The 16,468-nt window shown below is 38.0% G+C and overlaps 1 protein-coding gene and 1 pseudogene across 1 annotated transcript in view; one reads left to right on the top strand and one right to left on the bottom strand.

Annotated features, from left to right (window-relative positions):
* The window catches only part of Ptprd (protein tyrosine phosphatase, receptor type, D), a 2,326,896-nt gene that overhangs the window by 1,396,996 nt on the left and 913,432 nt on the right, over positions 1-16,468 (top strand).
* On the bottom strand, positions 1,872-9,895 carry Drg1-ps2 (developmentally regulated GTP binding protein 1, pseudogene 2; annotated as a pseudogene).

Genomic DNA, 16,468 nt, shown 5'->3' with positions numbered 1-16,468 from the left:
AAGATGCGTGAGTGGTTCTTTCTAGGAGCATGGCCTCTTGCTTGTAGGTGTACTACTGAGGATCTTCCTTCTTTATCAACCGTTAATTACCCACGGATTCTGAGAAGCAGATAAAGTCTCATGAGTCCTCTTCTGCCATGCTGATGTTGATGGGGCAGGTCTTCTCCAGGTGTTTTGCAGGTAACCATGGGTGCCATGAGTCGGGAGTACATTAGCCATGCCATGCCCAGATTTAATGGTCTATTGTGTTCTGTTCCAGCTTCTGCTGACTGACATTCTTCCTGCTCCCTTCCTTCATGAACATTCTTTTACAAAATATAAATGTTTTTATTTCTTAGTTGAATGTTCAGAAGCTACTTACCTTCAATACTTATCCTGTCACATTTCTATTAGGTAATAATGTCCACTGTTTCAAAACAAAAACCAAACAAACAAATAACAGCTTCACTGGCCAAAGCTAGCAAGAGGACAAACCTAATTAAAGGCAAAGTTATTTGAAATGCATCATAGTCATTGAACAGAGAACAATCGCCCATTTCCCATTTGTACCTATGATAAGCCTCAGCAATAGGCTTTAACAAGGTTTAGGAAGATACACACTTGGCTTTATCAGTCAATATTTACATCAAAGTTCCTTAAAGAAATATGAACTCTGAAACATAAATACTAGAAAACTTTCAATCTCTTACTTTGGGAACTTCAGAATAGTTCCCATTTAGGAATTTCAATATTATTTTACTTTACTATTTAAAAAATCAGTTTTGCTTAATTAGTGAATTATTTTACTAGTTCTGTTTTAAATATTATCTTCATTTCTTAAGTTATTTAATATATTTAGTATTTTAGTTACATTCTAAAAAAAGAATAGGGATTGTAAACTATTTTCCTTCTTCTCTGGAAGGTTCTAGAAAGGTTATCTCTAGCCAAAACACAGGAGAGTACAAGAAAAACAAATTCTTATGTGCTCCACACATATAACACAGACAAATAAACCTAGAATGAATTGTCAGGGAATTTTATATTGTGGCAAGAGTTTTAGCTTGTCCTCTGGCAAAGATGGTGCCAGCCGAAGTTCCTTTCCATTATGACTCAAAGAATAACCTTTCCATAGCAAGGTTCAGAACAACAGATTCCAAAAGGAACCCACAACCCTATATCCTAACCCACAGTGGATAAATATTCTGAAATTTCCCAACCTCAAATCTAGCCATGACCTTCCAGTTTGGGATTCCTATTCCCTCCTGTGTATTCGGACATGTGTCTCTAGTTGTATATGTGTTCCTTGCACTTTTTCTTTGACACTTTTTCTCCTGTTCATTTTGTCTCATTCCAATTTAAAAAAAAGTTGTCATATTTTTTTTTCGTTTTTCCTTTGATGTCTATTTGTTTCGAAAGAGAAAAGGAAAGGATATGGATCCAGATGGGAGGGAAGGGGAGGAAGAACGCAAGATTTGGGGGAGAGAAAAGCACTATCATAATGTATTATATGGGATATACATAGTTTCCTTTCTCCCAATGGGCCAGCCCACTGGGCTTTTAATACAGTTTTATAGAAGTGACAGCAAGGTCAGAAAGGTGATGTTGCTGAGTTGTTGCAGCCATACACTGCTAAGCCCAGGCCTTGAGAGATGGAAGTGACAGCAAGGTCAGAAAGGTGATGTTGCTGAGTTGTTGCAGGCATACACTGCTAAGCCCAGGCCTTGAGAGACGGAAGGTGACAAACACATTTTAGGCAAGCCTCAGCTACAAAGAGATGCTCCAGTTGGAAGTCTCTGTATCCCAACCCAATGCCTGCCAAGGACAGGAGTTGACGAGGCTACTTGGCCATAAAGAACACTGCTTGGGTGAGCCATCAGAAGGAATACAGAGATTCACTTTTTCCCGATCTGAAGGACCTCTTTGTCTTCCAATGTCCAAGCTGACCTTTACCCACAGTCTGAGAATTATCACAGATGAGATCCCAGACCAAAGCAAATTTAAATTTTTGATAAGATTTTGTGAATCTTCATGCAGAAATCATCCACCATGGTCTGAAAGGAAGGTAGCACCACTGTAGCTGTACTGTCTGGTAACTGGCTTTTGAGTTTAGGGTAAATTTACCAGTTTGAAATCGTTCCTGATCTTCTACAACAGTTCATTAAAGCTCCAGTGGTGATGGGCAGAAATGTGCTTGCCATGAGGCACCACCTTATAGATAATATTCAATTCCTCAGTGGAGGTCTAATCAATCTTATTTAGTTCATAGACACAGAAACTATAAACTCTACCACATGAATGAGGTCATTTAGCTATGGTATCATCATGAAAACTCATATCAGCATTTTGAATTTTGTATTCAGTCAAAATATTCTTTGCTGTTGGAGGCATCTAGCTCACCCTGAGGGCAAGTGGCTGTGAGATCAATGCCTCCCTAGTCTTTCTTTATAAAGGCAACATTGGGAGTTTTGCTGTTAAAGCGAATCCCAAAGCCTTCTGACTGATTTTCAATTAATTATCTTATGTGCCAAGGGTTTTAGGACATTCAGAATAATCAGGATTAAATTACATGCTCAACCTACTACAATGGCATGGTGATCTCTGCCCTTTCCATTTTGGACATCTTTAATAACACCTGGCTGATCCAAGAGCCATATCTTGCCACCTTTATATCTGATGAGATCAGACATGGTGGTCAAAGCAGTGAATTCACAGGCTGCCACTTGAGAATTCACTCCTGCTAGGATATTCAGGAGAGCTGACTTCCCCACAGATGGTACAAGTAAGCAGGTGAGGGTGGGTGAAAGACAAGGTTAGCGTCCGTGACTGGACAGTAGAAAAGGAGGGTGGGTGGAGAGTTTTCGAGGGGTGGGAGAGATAGGAAAGAGGAAGGAAAGAAGGAATATGGAGGAAGAGAAAGATAATCCAGATTCTGGGTGGCTTTAAATAGCCACAAGTAGATATGAATATCTTATAAGTGTTGGATAATTATAGAACAATTTGTGGTATCTAGTTGGGTACTTTATATCAATATCAATTGTCTCTGAGTTTATTGTGTGGACGTCTGATGGGGTGAAAATTTACTGATATCAATGTGATTGAGAAATTACAAGCCTCTCGAGTTGTGGTTTTATCAGGTTATGGAGATTTGTGACTGCTAACCACAGAGGGTGGATGGCTAGGAATGTGAGCAGAATCCCCACAAGAGAACCTCAAGGTGGGTGTTGGCTACTAGGTGTTGGATCACCAGGGCCAGAGAGTAGCCAGCATTAGTGTGGGATAGTGCATTTTTAGTATTTCCCCATATGAAACCTGCAAATACAATTTAAGCATTGCCTGTTGTGATTCCATTACAACCTTCTCCTGGCCATCACCACATTTTGGAGTGATGAGTTCTCTTCATCCCTAGAAAGGCTAACCTTAAACAGCCTAAGATGATGTGTTGCAGTCTTGTTCTTCTGGGTCGGCACCATCTCAGCCTCATTGTCACGGGTCTTCACTGAAGTCCAGGTGATGGTGGAGAGGCCTCATGATTGATCTGACCTTTACACTTGCTCCTGACGTGCTGACCTTACCACAGGCCACGTCTGCAGTGCCAAGTATATATGAACAAAAGTCAAAAGATAGTATAGAGCACCCTGTGGGTTGCAGCTCTTTTGGAAACAGAAAACCCTTCACAGAGGTTGTATTTAAGAGATCCTGCTATCTTATAAAGGACTGAAAGAGCTTGAAGGGGCTTTAGACCCCATATGAACAATAATGCCAACCAACCAGAGCTTCCAGGGACTAAGTCACTACCCAAAGACTATACATGGACTGACCCTGGGCTCCAACCTCCTAGGTAGCAATGAATAGCCTAGTAAGAGCACCAGTGGAAGGGGAAGCCCTTGGTCGTGCCAAGACTGAACCCCCAGTGAAAGTGATTGTTGGGGGTAGGGCAGTAATAGGGGAAGGATGAGGAGGGGAACACCCATAGAGAAGGAGAGGAGGAGGAGTTAGGGGGATGTTGGCCTGGAAACTGGGAAAGGGAATAACAATTGAAATGTAAATAAGAAGTACCCAAGTTAATAGAGATTAAAAAAAAAAAAGAGAGAGAGATCCTGCATATCAGATATTTACAATTTGATTCATAACAGTAGCAAAATTACAGTTAAAAAGTAGCAACACATAATTTCATGGTTGTGGGTCACCAGGACATGAGGAACTGCATTAAAGGGTCACAACATTAGGAAAGTTAAGAACCCTTGGTACAGAGAATGAAATAAGGTAACGGTACTTGTCAGCACATGGCAAAATTAAACTCAGGGAGTGATTTCTTACACTTAGTGACCAGGAAAACTGAACATATTTCTTCTATGCTTTTGAGTTTTCATGTATGTGTAGTCCAAGAATAAATACCAAAGAAATGATGGTGGTGGTGGTGGGGGTGATGATGACAATGACAGGTGGAAACATAGAAAATATATAATAGATAATGAGATTTAAAAATAGGATGGTGTTGTAGAAATATACGAAATATATTTAGAAATATTACTAAAACACATTAGGTCCTGGTTTGCGTTTTTTGTTGTTGTTTTGCCTTTTTGGCAAGTAATATGTTTGTTCCTATTTTTTGTTTTTATATCTGATTTGGTGATTTGGTCATTCCTTTAGTTTTGCTGTTTTTAAAATTCCATTTCCCACGAGGCATAGTCCCTTAAAGCTTCTGAGTTAACCCATGAGGTAGGCCTAATTTTCTAATATTGAAATGTAAATCATGTTTCTGGTTTAGCATAAATTAGAAAGTCTTTAAATAAACTAAAGAGAATGAAAATCACCCTCACCTGCTGTGGCGTGGACAATGTGTTGTGTTGTAAATGTTAACCTTTGGTCAGTTGGGGGTATGTGTTTGAATCAGAAGCATTGAGAAGCTTGGCTAGTGGCAGAAGGTTTGTGTCCCCCTCCTGACCCAATTATAACAGTATGTGGTTCGCCTGACTGACTTACACCCCCAGAGCTTTGCTCCAAGTGAAGTAGGACAAGCATTAGTATTTGCATGCCCAGCATTCAAGCAGCACCTGTACTCCTTCACAGGTGAGCTGCTCTAGCTCAGGGGTCAGCAAGCTCTATTACAACTGGAGCAGGATGTGTCAAAGAAGCATTGCAGCAAAGAGGGGGAAAAAGGGCTGTTTAATCCCTTTTGTGTTATGGCCAGTGCATTTGAGTTCATAGCATACTATTGTTTTACATGTTGTCTTCATTCATTTTTCTAACATTCTAACAGTATACTATAAAGTGGACTAATTATAGCAGTATACAGCTATTTGGTCCATACTGATGGGGGCTGGGAAGTTCTGTAGACAGTTTCAGTGTGTGAATCTTTATGCTGTTTCATACCATAAAGAAGGCGAGAGGAGAGGGGAGTAAAGAGGAGAAGAAAATACAACTAAATCCCTGTATTAATTTATTCATTCCTGGTTTAACATAAATTAACTTATGAGGGAAACATCTTCATTTCTTAATCACTTCTTAAAGGCTTGAACTCCAACACTGCTACAGTGGCAATTACATTTCAGGGTAAAGTTAAGAATGTTAATTCAAAGCAGAGTAAATGTCAGTTCAGCCTTGTTGTCAACTGCTAGGATTTGAAAAGGAAATGTCCTTCGGAGACTAAAGTGATGAACACCTTGGTCTCCAGCAAAGGGTACTGTTTTTGGAGATGGCAAAAACCTCAGAAGCTCTGACATAGCTTAAAGAAGTAGGTCCAATAGCTTAAAGAAGTGGTTATAAAGGTACCTGCTGTAACTGGGGTGTGGTTCCTTCTAGTCTCTGCATCCTGTCTTCCTCAATGTAAGCAGTTTTCTCCACACTGCAGTGATACTCTACTTCAGCCTCGACCCACGTGCAAGAGAGTCCAGGAATGTGGACTGAAGGCAAGTTCTGCAACTAGGAGCCAAGGCAAATTGTTCATCCTTTTACCTCCTGATCCTCACAGTGATAAACACACTCTATCATCTCATGCCCAAATGTTGAAACTGTCGTGAAGAGAAGTTACAAAGCAAAACAGTTATACAGTCCTCATTCAACTGCTAGTACTTCCTAAATATTTAGAAGGGATCTTTAAAAGTGTACTTTTATTCTAATTTTACCTCATCCATTACAACACAACATTTCCAAAAGTGTAAAGTACAATTATTTCATGCCTATGTATGCCAACATTTAAAACAATATTTGATTCTTTCCTATTAAGACCAGATCGCCTTTTGTCATGGTAAAGTCTGTAAGATAGCACCTTTGCACCAGGCTTCTGGTAAAGGGCTAACTGAGGCTGCTTTCTTGTTACAGCGACAAGACCATGAGTGAAATGGAAGCTCACTCAAATATCCATGAAGAATGCAGAATTGAAAAACTAGAAATTGATTCTAAACAACCAGATAGATTTACACAATTCTAGAAAGAAGGATAGGGCAAGGGTAAGGAGGGGGGTGGGTAGAGACACTGAGCCATGCTTGCAGAAACCAAGATAACCAGAGGAGGAGTAAAATAATAAGTTATAATGAATACACTTGTAAAATTTTGCCAAGACAGTATGTTCGTAAAACTGACTCAGCCATCAGCAATTAGAATCAGGTTTACCATCTTGCTTTCTGACTGCTTTGGTAAAGCATACGCCTCTAACTGAATACAGTAGCATCGTTAACTTGGTACTAGCCATTTACCCATTGCCTTTCTGAGCTACTTAACTCATGCTCATCTGCATTGTCCCTAGCAACCTTTAATTTTGTGATCACTGGTGGAACTGTGCGTTTTTGTTATGCCTGAAGGAAACGCTAGCCTTTTAAAGACCGTAAAAAAGAAGGCACGTTCCCAGACCACATTCTGTGCCTTTTCCTTATGTAAGTGCAGCATACATATGACTTAGGACAAAGATTATTTTATGCAGTCTCAGAAGCCACAGAACAACTTCTTGAGGACCTTCAGTAGTCTGAGATGACACATTACATGACGTTCACTATGACTGTTAGAGAGTGAACTTCTATTAGTAGTATGGCCACCAGATAGATGTTAGCCCAAATCTGTCTTCAACACTGCTTGTTACTTGTTTCTCTAACAAAAGAAAGGTTGAAGCAGTATGTATAATCACTGTGCACAAGATAACTGCTAGTGTTATGAAATCAATCTTTGATGATGAAAAAAATTACCCAGAGATGTGTTCTCTCTATTCACTAAGCAGACTTATACAACACATAGATTCAACGTCTTTTAGGTAAAAAGAAAGAAAGAAATAGAATACAGAGTATAGACTCCCTTCTCAGGAGTTATCATTAATAAGAGATCAAAATGTAGGGTATAAATAACTTATAAGCCAAAGCTGAGATTAGATAACCAATATGCAAATAAAATACATGATAAGCATTTGTTCTCACCTTTTAATGTGTACAAAATTGCAATGAGGATTTGCGAGGATTGAAAACCTCTCCTTGACTAGGATTCAGTAGGTCCAGAATACGTCTCTGTCACCAAAGCTGAATTGCATGCCACTGGAAGATGAGTACAGGTAGCTTCTTAGAAGAGCTAGAATGATTCCAAGAGCAGATAGCATTTGTGTCAGACCTTGATTTGGAAAGGACCTGGCCTTGAATGGCACAGTGAGGGTCATTTGGGAGGAAATAGAAGTGCTAGCACATGCACACAACTACATAGATGGAATTGTGTAGACAAAGTGACATACAAAAAGCACTTTGCAACATGTATTTGTTCAGTAAGAACTGCGCTTTTGCACAATAACCTCGTAATGTGGTGTGAAGTCTGTATTTTACCACATGATAACCTTTGCACAGTTGATAAGTAACTCTAATTCTGGAATAAAGCTGTTATATTTAGCAAAACTGTATTAAATTTACATATGAGCTAAGTGGCTATCAGAAGCTCAAAAGTAATAGTCTCTGGTACTTGTATAACTCTTGATAATTCTTATAGCATGGGATAGAGAGAGACACTTGTTGATTTTACACAGGCTTATTTATTTGATTGCTTATTTCAGGATTTGGCAATGTAGATGATGATGGCTTGAATTTGAGACACTCTAGCATCAGTTTGAGTGCTAGAATTCCTGGAAGGTCCCACAATTCCTAAGTCCATTTATAGTGTTTCCTGTTGGTCACCATCTCAAGTCTCCTTTCCAAGGTGTAAATGCAAAGAGGAACATAATGCACTTTATGTGCTGAATAACTTAGTTTTTCAGCTTGGCTGACAAAAGGCTCTCCTGGTATTTTTTCTACAGAACAATGCTTTTATACTGCACAATAGCTTACAGATAAAAACCTTTATTGCAGGAACAATATGTTTGTTTTAAATGTGAAGTAGAAACGTAAAGAGGATGAAATTATGAGAAGTGGAGCTAGACCTTTGACAAGCACACCTCACGCTGTGCCACCAGCTTCACAGACAAAGACTAGTAAAATGAGAGTGAACAAGAAGAATGATGAGTCAGGATGGAAGGCCAGAGCAGCGAAAAAAAAATGAAGTATTTCATAGCCTTTTACAGAAATAACAAATAGAACTGTTACCTACAAAAACCAGAAAGCTGCACATATATACCAAAGTAGACCCATCACATGGAGGATTACTGTTCATCAAAGTCAATTATTTAATGTATTAAGCAGTGTTTAGAAAGTGGTTGTGGTTTAACAACAATTATGTAATTTGTATATCAATATAAAAATGTGCTTGTCTTAGGCCTTTACTTTCCTATAAATGACCTCATTGCCTGGGGCTCTACCAGTACAATCTTCACCATGTCTGAGCTCTACTTCACAATGCCTCTATGCCTGACTAGTAATCTGTGAGAGTGTATCTTTCTACTTTGACTCATCCAAATAAGTTGAGCATATAAAACTAGATTAATTCTATTCTCATTGAAAGGGTGTTTGGATAGAATTAGGGTGATAGAATTTTGTTCCCACGCGTGTATCTGTGTGTGTGTGTGTGTGTGTCTCTGTGTGTGTGTGTGTGTGTGTGCGCGCGCACGCACGCTCTCAAGTACAACTACTTAACACAGTTAGTAAAACTTACTTCCTTCAACTCATTTTGTGAGAAGCATTAATAGAGATCACATATCAGCCAATTAACCAAACAAGAAAACCATGTGCGTTTCTGTGCTTCTAACTTGTAAGAACACCAATCCCAGGACAAGAACTAAAGGGCAACCGAATTCCAGGCTTCGGTTTAATTGGAAGATTAAACAAATGTGAGGTTTACATAGGAATAAGAACACTATCAACAAATCAGACCCCATCAGGTCTCCCAGCAACTAAACCACCTACCAATGAGTACACATGGAGGGACTCATGGCTCCAGCCACAAATGTAGCAGAGGATGTCATTGTCTAGCATCAATAGGAGGAAAAGTTCTTGGTCCTGCGAAGTCTCATTTCCCTAGTGTAGTGGAATGCCAGAGTGTTGAGGTGGGAGTGGGTGGGTGGAAGTAGGAGAATTTTCTTAGAAGCAGGGGGAGGGGTGAAGGAATATGGGAGGGGGGAAGAGGATAACATTTGAAATGTAAATACATAAAATATCCAAGTAAACTTAATTTAAAAAAGATAAAAATCTGTTTGCCTTAGCTTCCAAGAGTAATTCTTCGCAACTAAATTGCTTTAAATTAGAAAATTCAACAAAAGATAATGATCTCAGGCAAAATTTCTCAGACTGTAATTCTCATTGAGAGAGTGGACACAGTCTAGTTCTATTCTTGAGCCAGCAGATCATAGCTCGTATGTGTGAAAACAGTTTCTCTGTATATGCCCTGTTCTCACACAAGCCATGTGACTACCCCGTAGAAATGCTTCATCTCTCCAAATGACAGCTTGTGGCTGGACAATTTAATCTAACTATGCACAACCTTGAGTTCCTGGTACATTCTGAGAGTTAAAAGACGCCATCGTCAAAGCCAGCCCCCATTTCTAATACTGAATGCAAACCTGGTAATTTTCCTAAATACATGGTAATTGACTTTAAATTGGGAGTTTCCCTTTCTTCATTTCAATATTCTACTTCAGAGACTCATGGACTTTAGACACAATTTATTTACATATTTTACATGTAGAATTGTGTAGTCCCAACTGTACTGAAAGGGTTTACCTAAAACAAACATGGGAGAGGTACTTAGGATGAGGTTGGGGCCAAGGATGACTCACTTCCATCTTGTCCCTGTTTCTGTCAATTCCCAGTATTTCACATATGCACCAACATGGCAGTTTATAGAATCTGGTTTAATAATTCTTATCAAAGTTAATTTTTATTCTTCTACCTTCTTTCTCCTGAATCAATCCTCTAACTCCCCCCCTCTCTCTTTCCCCCCCTCCTCTGAAAAACAGGCTCATTTTGAAGCAATCCCATCATAACTTTTCCCTCAGTAGTATGAATTCAAGTTTGCAATGAATAATTTTATATGTCAGCCTAATGAGATCTAGGGTCACTTGGAAGCTGGACATGAACTTGCCTATTGGGAATTATCATGAATGGGTTAACTGAGGTGGGAAGACAGTCCCACTGTGGATTACACTATGGCCTCTGCTGAGATCCTGAGCTGTACAAAAATGAGAAAGTTATCTCAGCACATCTGAGGATGCACTCATCTCATTATTTCCAAATGTAAATCCAATGTGGCCAGTTGCTTTAGGCTCTCGCTTCCTTAACTGTGCCATGGATGGACAAAACCTTTATAATGTGAGCCAAAACAAACACATTGCCCCTGAAGCTGCTTTTGTAATGGCATTTTTATCACAACACCAGGAAAAGTAACTAAGATTTGTTTAATTTCAAAGTAGCTCCAAAAATTCCAAGAATTTTAAGAAGCTTGTGTCAGGAATTTAGGGCAAAGGCCAACTATATTTTTACCATCTTAGTTAGCTTTTCTACTGTTGTGTTGAAGCACCATTTCCAAAAGCAAACCGAGAAAGGAAAAGTTTACTATGCTTACACATTTCCATCACTGTTCATCATTGAAGGAATTCATTACCAGAACTCAAACAGAGCAGAAACATGGAGCTAGGAGTTGATGCAGAGGCCAGGGTAGACTGGGTCTGGGATGAGTACTAGCTTGATTCTTGTGGCTTGCTCAGTCTGCTTTCTTATAGAAACCAGATAACACCACCCACAATGGGCTGGGCCCTTGCCCATCAATCATTGATTTAAAAACATGCTTTTCAGACCGCCAGAAAGCCTATCTTATGGAGCCATTTACTCTACTGGTATTCCATTCTCTCAGATGATTCTAGCCTGCTTTAAGTTGATATAAAATTGGTCAGCACAAATGCTTAGTAAACTATGGCTTAAAATACAAAGTTTTATTTGCAAATAATATATTCTTTGGCTTTTATTCCAATGGATTTTATGTCCTTGGTTTAAAAAAATACAGATGAGAAATATCTAAAAAGTTTTTTTATGTGCACTGAGCATGTATAATATTTGAGTGCCTAAAGAAGAATATATATGTATGTATATGTGGTTTTGTGTATGCATGTGTGCGTGCATGCGTGTGTGTGTGTGTGTGTATATGCTTGTGAGTGTGTGTGTGTGTGTTTCGCATTAAAGAATGTGTGAGGAACACAGTCTTGACGCCTCTTTTCCTAAGCCTTCTATCAACTCGTGTCTATAATTTGTCATATGTGTCTGAGGAGTATGAATCTGCATATTGCCTACTGAATATGTCTGTGCATCTCTCTGTGTATGTGAGTATCTCTAAGAAAAAGCTTTTGCTATATATTTGTGGAACAAATAAAAAAGCACCGTATGAGACTGGGTGAGGGATATTTTGCAGGAGTATTTAACAGAGTTTTATAAGAGATTAAGTCACTGACTTCAACTCACTCCAACTGACCCAGAAAACAAACAAGCAAAATCAAAAAGCTAATTGCTGCTTCAAGCATGTATGGTAGATATTTGTTTTGTTGGTTTCTTTTCAATTTATTTCTTGATTTCAAAATAAAATAGGACACATAAACACACACTTACTATGGTCTCTGGGCTAGAATCATGGAAGTAGACCTAATTGAAGATTACAGCTACACATTAGCTTGGAATGTAAAAGTTGACATACGAAGTAAAATTGGTTGTTACATTGTTCTCTTAAAGAGTTTGAACAAATGGACTGATTACACAGTAGGATATTACACTTAAGTCTTAGGTGACTTCAGGTTGTATTATTTACTTTACTGTATCATCTAGACATTTGTTAAGATGTATGATATATTTTTATAATCTATAGACACTGATTTGCATTATTTAGAGATGATATAAAGAATTAGGAGAATGGCAATCACATATAAGTACTATTATATTTTATATACGATAACTGAGCTTCAAGAGTTTGGTTCTACAGATGTCGCGGAGGAAGTTTCCTATGGGTACCAACAGATAAGGACATTGCTATTATTTACATATTATTTGATGTTAAATATACGATGATTTTTAATAAGTAGGAAGAACAAAATGGGGATGTTTCATTCCCTCTTACAAGGGAGAACAAAATATTCACAGGAGGAAATACAGGGACAAAGAGTGGAGCAGGGACTGAAGACAAGTCATCCAGAGACTGCCCCACCTGGGGATCCATCCATATGCTGCCACCAAGCCCAGTCACTATTGCTGATGCCAAGAACTACTTGCTGACAGGAGCCAGATATGGATGTTTCCTTAGAGACTCTCCCAGTGCTCTCCTGATACAGATGAGGATGCTTGCAGCTAACCATTGGACTGAACAAGAAGATCCCAATGGAGGAGTTAGAGAACATCCTGAAGGAGCTGAAGCAGTTTGCAACACCAAAAGAGCAATAGTATCTACCAACCAAACCACCAGAGCTCCCTGGGACTAAACCACAAATCAATGAGTACACATAGTGGGACCCATGACTCCAGCCACATATGTAGCAGAAGATGGCATTATCCAGCATCAATAGGAGGAAAAAGCCCTTGGTCTTATGAAGACTTGTTTCCCCAATGTAGGGTAATGTCAGGTTATTGAGGTTGGAGTGCATGGGTAGTAATCCGAGCATCCTCATAGAAGCAGGAGGAGAAGGGAGGGGGTATGGGAGAGGGGGGGAAATGATAACATTTGAAGTGTAAGAACATAAAATATCCAAGAAAAATAAAGTTAAAAAAGAGATAAAAAGAAAGAATTTTTAATAAAATCTAGCATTTCAAATCCTTATGAATTTTATTTATCTAAATAAAATACCTCTGAAACTAGTATTCTTGATCAAATATGTTGGATCAGTGTTCAAAAAATATGTATCCTTCTCAATTCTCATTACATTTCCTATTTCCTAGCGTTGTCAAGATACGTTACTTTGCTGCCTATTGAAGGCTTCTCTTCGTTCAACATTTACAAGTCACACATATGTCGTTCTCGTCAGTCTATTGACATTCGTCTTGCTAACTGAGCATCATTTGCTTGGGCATATTGTTTCTATGATGTCCAATTTTTATGTAACAGTAAACTTGAGTGTTTACCAACCATTACAGTAACCGACAGACATGTATCTCTCTCCTCATTCTGGAAAACATAAGAAATGTTGCACGACCTTATTTTGGCCACACAGGTGCTATGCCATGGGATTTGAGTCTGGGGTAAAAGATGCAATAAAAGAGGGAACGATTGCAGATTTTCATCACATCCCAGCATAGCCGCTTGACCTTCCAAGATGAGCCACTGAGGCCCTCCTCATCTTACATGCTCTTTAGATCCTTATGGATTCTCTAAGTCCATACTCATCTTCTTCTAATCTATTTTTCTCTAAGACAACTAGACGTAGCTATAAATGATGGCCCACAATTACAGTCCTAGTATTAAAGAGGCTGAGGGTGAAAGACCACTGCAAATTTGAGGTTACTTTTACACTTCAAAGGGATCTAGGACACAGAGTAAGAACCTTTCTTGACACAAATCATACAAAACAAACTTGAGACCATGCTTACATCCGGAATCATAGCAGATAGAAGACTTTTTATTTGATTCAATAACTTGAGCTTCACTTTAGCAAGTAAAATTATAGTACTGTCAACTTGAACAGAATTATTTCAAATGTCTATATTTAGAGTACAGCAGCAAAATATGCATCATTGTGCTGGAACAATTGTGTGGGATAGAAGTGATAAAGGGAATCAAAAGGTCAAACATGCTTACATTTCATTTCTAACCTTGAGAACTTTATTATAAAGATAACTCTATCGAGAAAAATATGATCAAATATCAATCTTGCATCTATAAGTAAATGCCATTTACCTTTCAAAAACTTTCAACTACTATTAGTAGAGCCTGTCTATTACAAAGGCCTTTTCAATTTGTATTGTGAGGCTGAGAAACAATGAATATGATATCTTTTAGGAAAGTAGGAAATTGGAAAATAAAAAGGAAATCAACACCTATGAGTGCTTCCTTTGAGTCAGATGTGTTACTATGTGTTTCTCTATCTTCATTTGTATGGAAACAAAATGTTTAAAGCAACACAATGTCATTAAGAAAAGGGGTTTATTTCGTCCAAAATAAGAGATACTGAAAGTCTAATATCAGATACTACTGTAGAACTGATCTCTGATTAGAGTCTTCCTGGATAGGTCACATTGTAGAAGATAAGATCATGTCAATGAAACACATGGATAAAGCTCATGAGACTGCAGGGGAATCTCATAAAAAGTATATTAATCCCTTCTGAATCTTGCTACCTCTGAGAACTGCAGAAACTAACTCTATATCACTAGACTCTAGCCCAAGTTTTCAGTGCCCAAACCCTTTAGGGAAAAATAACATCAAGTCACCAGTACCATTTAGTGTAGAGTTTACATTTAATCTTTGTAATAATTGTAAAATGCAAGTTTTCATTCACTTATAGAAATCATGATCCAGAAATGTTTTTCAATTTTATGTGGCTAAACCATGTCTGAAAAGATGCAAATCTGTTTAAATAAATATACTGTATTATATATATATATATACATATATATATACATATTAGATACACATTAGTAGTAAACTACATGTAAGTATGTGTGTGTACATATGGTTACCCTTATATAGATACATAGATCCATAATATATAGAAACATATACATAAGTTTATATATACATATATACATGTGTATTTAGATATATATGCATAGAATCTAGATGGAAATACACATCAACGCATTTAAAACTGCATTAATATATGTAGTATGTTTATATATGCACATTTATTTGCATTTCAGTAATACACTAAAAACTTAATTATAAACGAATCTGAGTTTAAGTCTTTTTCTCAAGCTAGAACGATGACTCAGCAGTTAAGGGCACTTGCTGCTTTTGCAGATGACCCAGTTCCCTTCCCAGCACCATGTGGGGTACATACCTCTAGATCCCCAGGGGATCTAATGCTGTCTTTTGGCCTCGGTGAGCACCAGTCACAGTCATAATGAGCATACACATACACAGGCTCATATACATTAATCAATAACCAAATCTTAGATTTTTGTCTTTTTTTTCTGTCTTGGAGTTACAATTTTCTGTAGAAAATTGGTCCTATCTTATTTCATTTGACTAAATAGTTAAAAATGTTTGGGCAGTATGGTCTTCAGTTTTCTTGCTTACAAGATTATATGCAGCAACTATTTTATATGAGCTAATAATGCATTATGAATATAGCCATTACATATATCTATGCAGGAAAACAAATCCAAATATACATTCATGGATAAGGCACTTTAATATATAGTCTGTAAAATCAAGCATTTTTAACTAAGACAACAAATTGACTTGATATAAACAGCATGCATTTTGTTACCTCACAACCAGAAATATTCAAAATCATGATATTGGTGGTTAGACTTTGTTAAGTTATAATTATGGCCAGAATATTACCTTATCATTTCACTGCATCAGGAATCAAAAAACAACTAACTTGGTTGATTCTAACTCTAGAATTGTGCTGCAATTAGATGTCCCCTTGGGCTGCAGCCATCTAAATGTTTGAGAAGAGCAGAAAAAATCTTCTGAGAAGGTTTCTTTGCTTGCTTGTAGACTGGAGATGTCACTTCTTTACTTGCTATTGATTTGAAACTTTACTGTTGTATCACATATGCATTTTCATTGGGGACTGAGCTTTCCCTTCAGCAATCTGACAAAGAATGACCAGAAGAGGCTGTGGTAGATTTTGATGGCCTATTTAAATTTATTCCTGTTGCTTGTAATTTATTAATTAGAAGCCAAACCCTTTGTTTAGCTTCTGCACTCTCTATCGATTTGAAGGAAGAAATATCGCAGAGATTATTGACGTAATATGTTTTAAATACATCTGTCTCCAAGCAGCAACATGCCAAGTCAGTGGGGTATATGTGTGTGCTAAGGATCCAGATAGGGGCTGTGGTCATAATTTTCATCTCAGAAGGGGAAAAAACTAAAAAAAAATAATTCTAGACAGCTATATGATACAATAATAGTGTTCTCCCCACAGAATAGGAGCCACGTAGGACCTTTGAAT

Source organism: Rattus norvegicus, chromosome 5, assembly GCF_021556685.1.
Source record: "Rattus norvegicus strain SHRSP/BbbUtx chromosome 5, alternate assembly SHRSP_T2T, whole genome shotgun sequence".
NCBI classification, from domain to species: Eukaryota; Metazoa; Chordata; class Mammalia; order Rodentia; family Muridae; genus Rattus; species Rattus norvegicus.
This window is presented reverse-complemented; position numbering and strand designations above follow the sequence as displayed.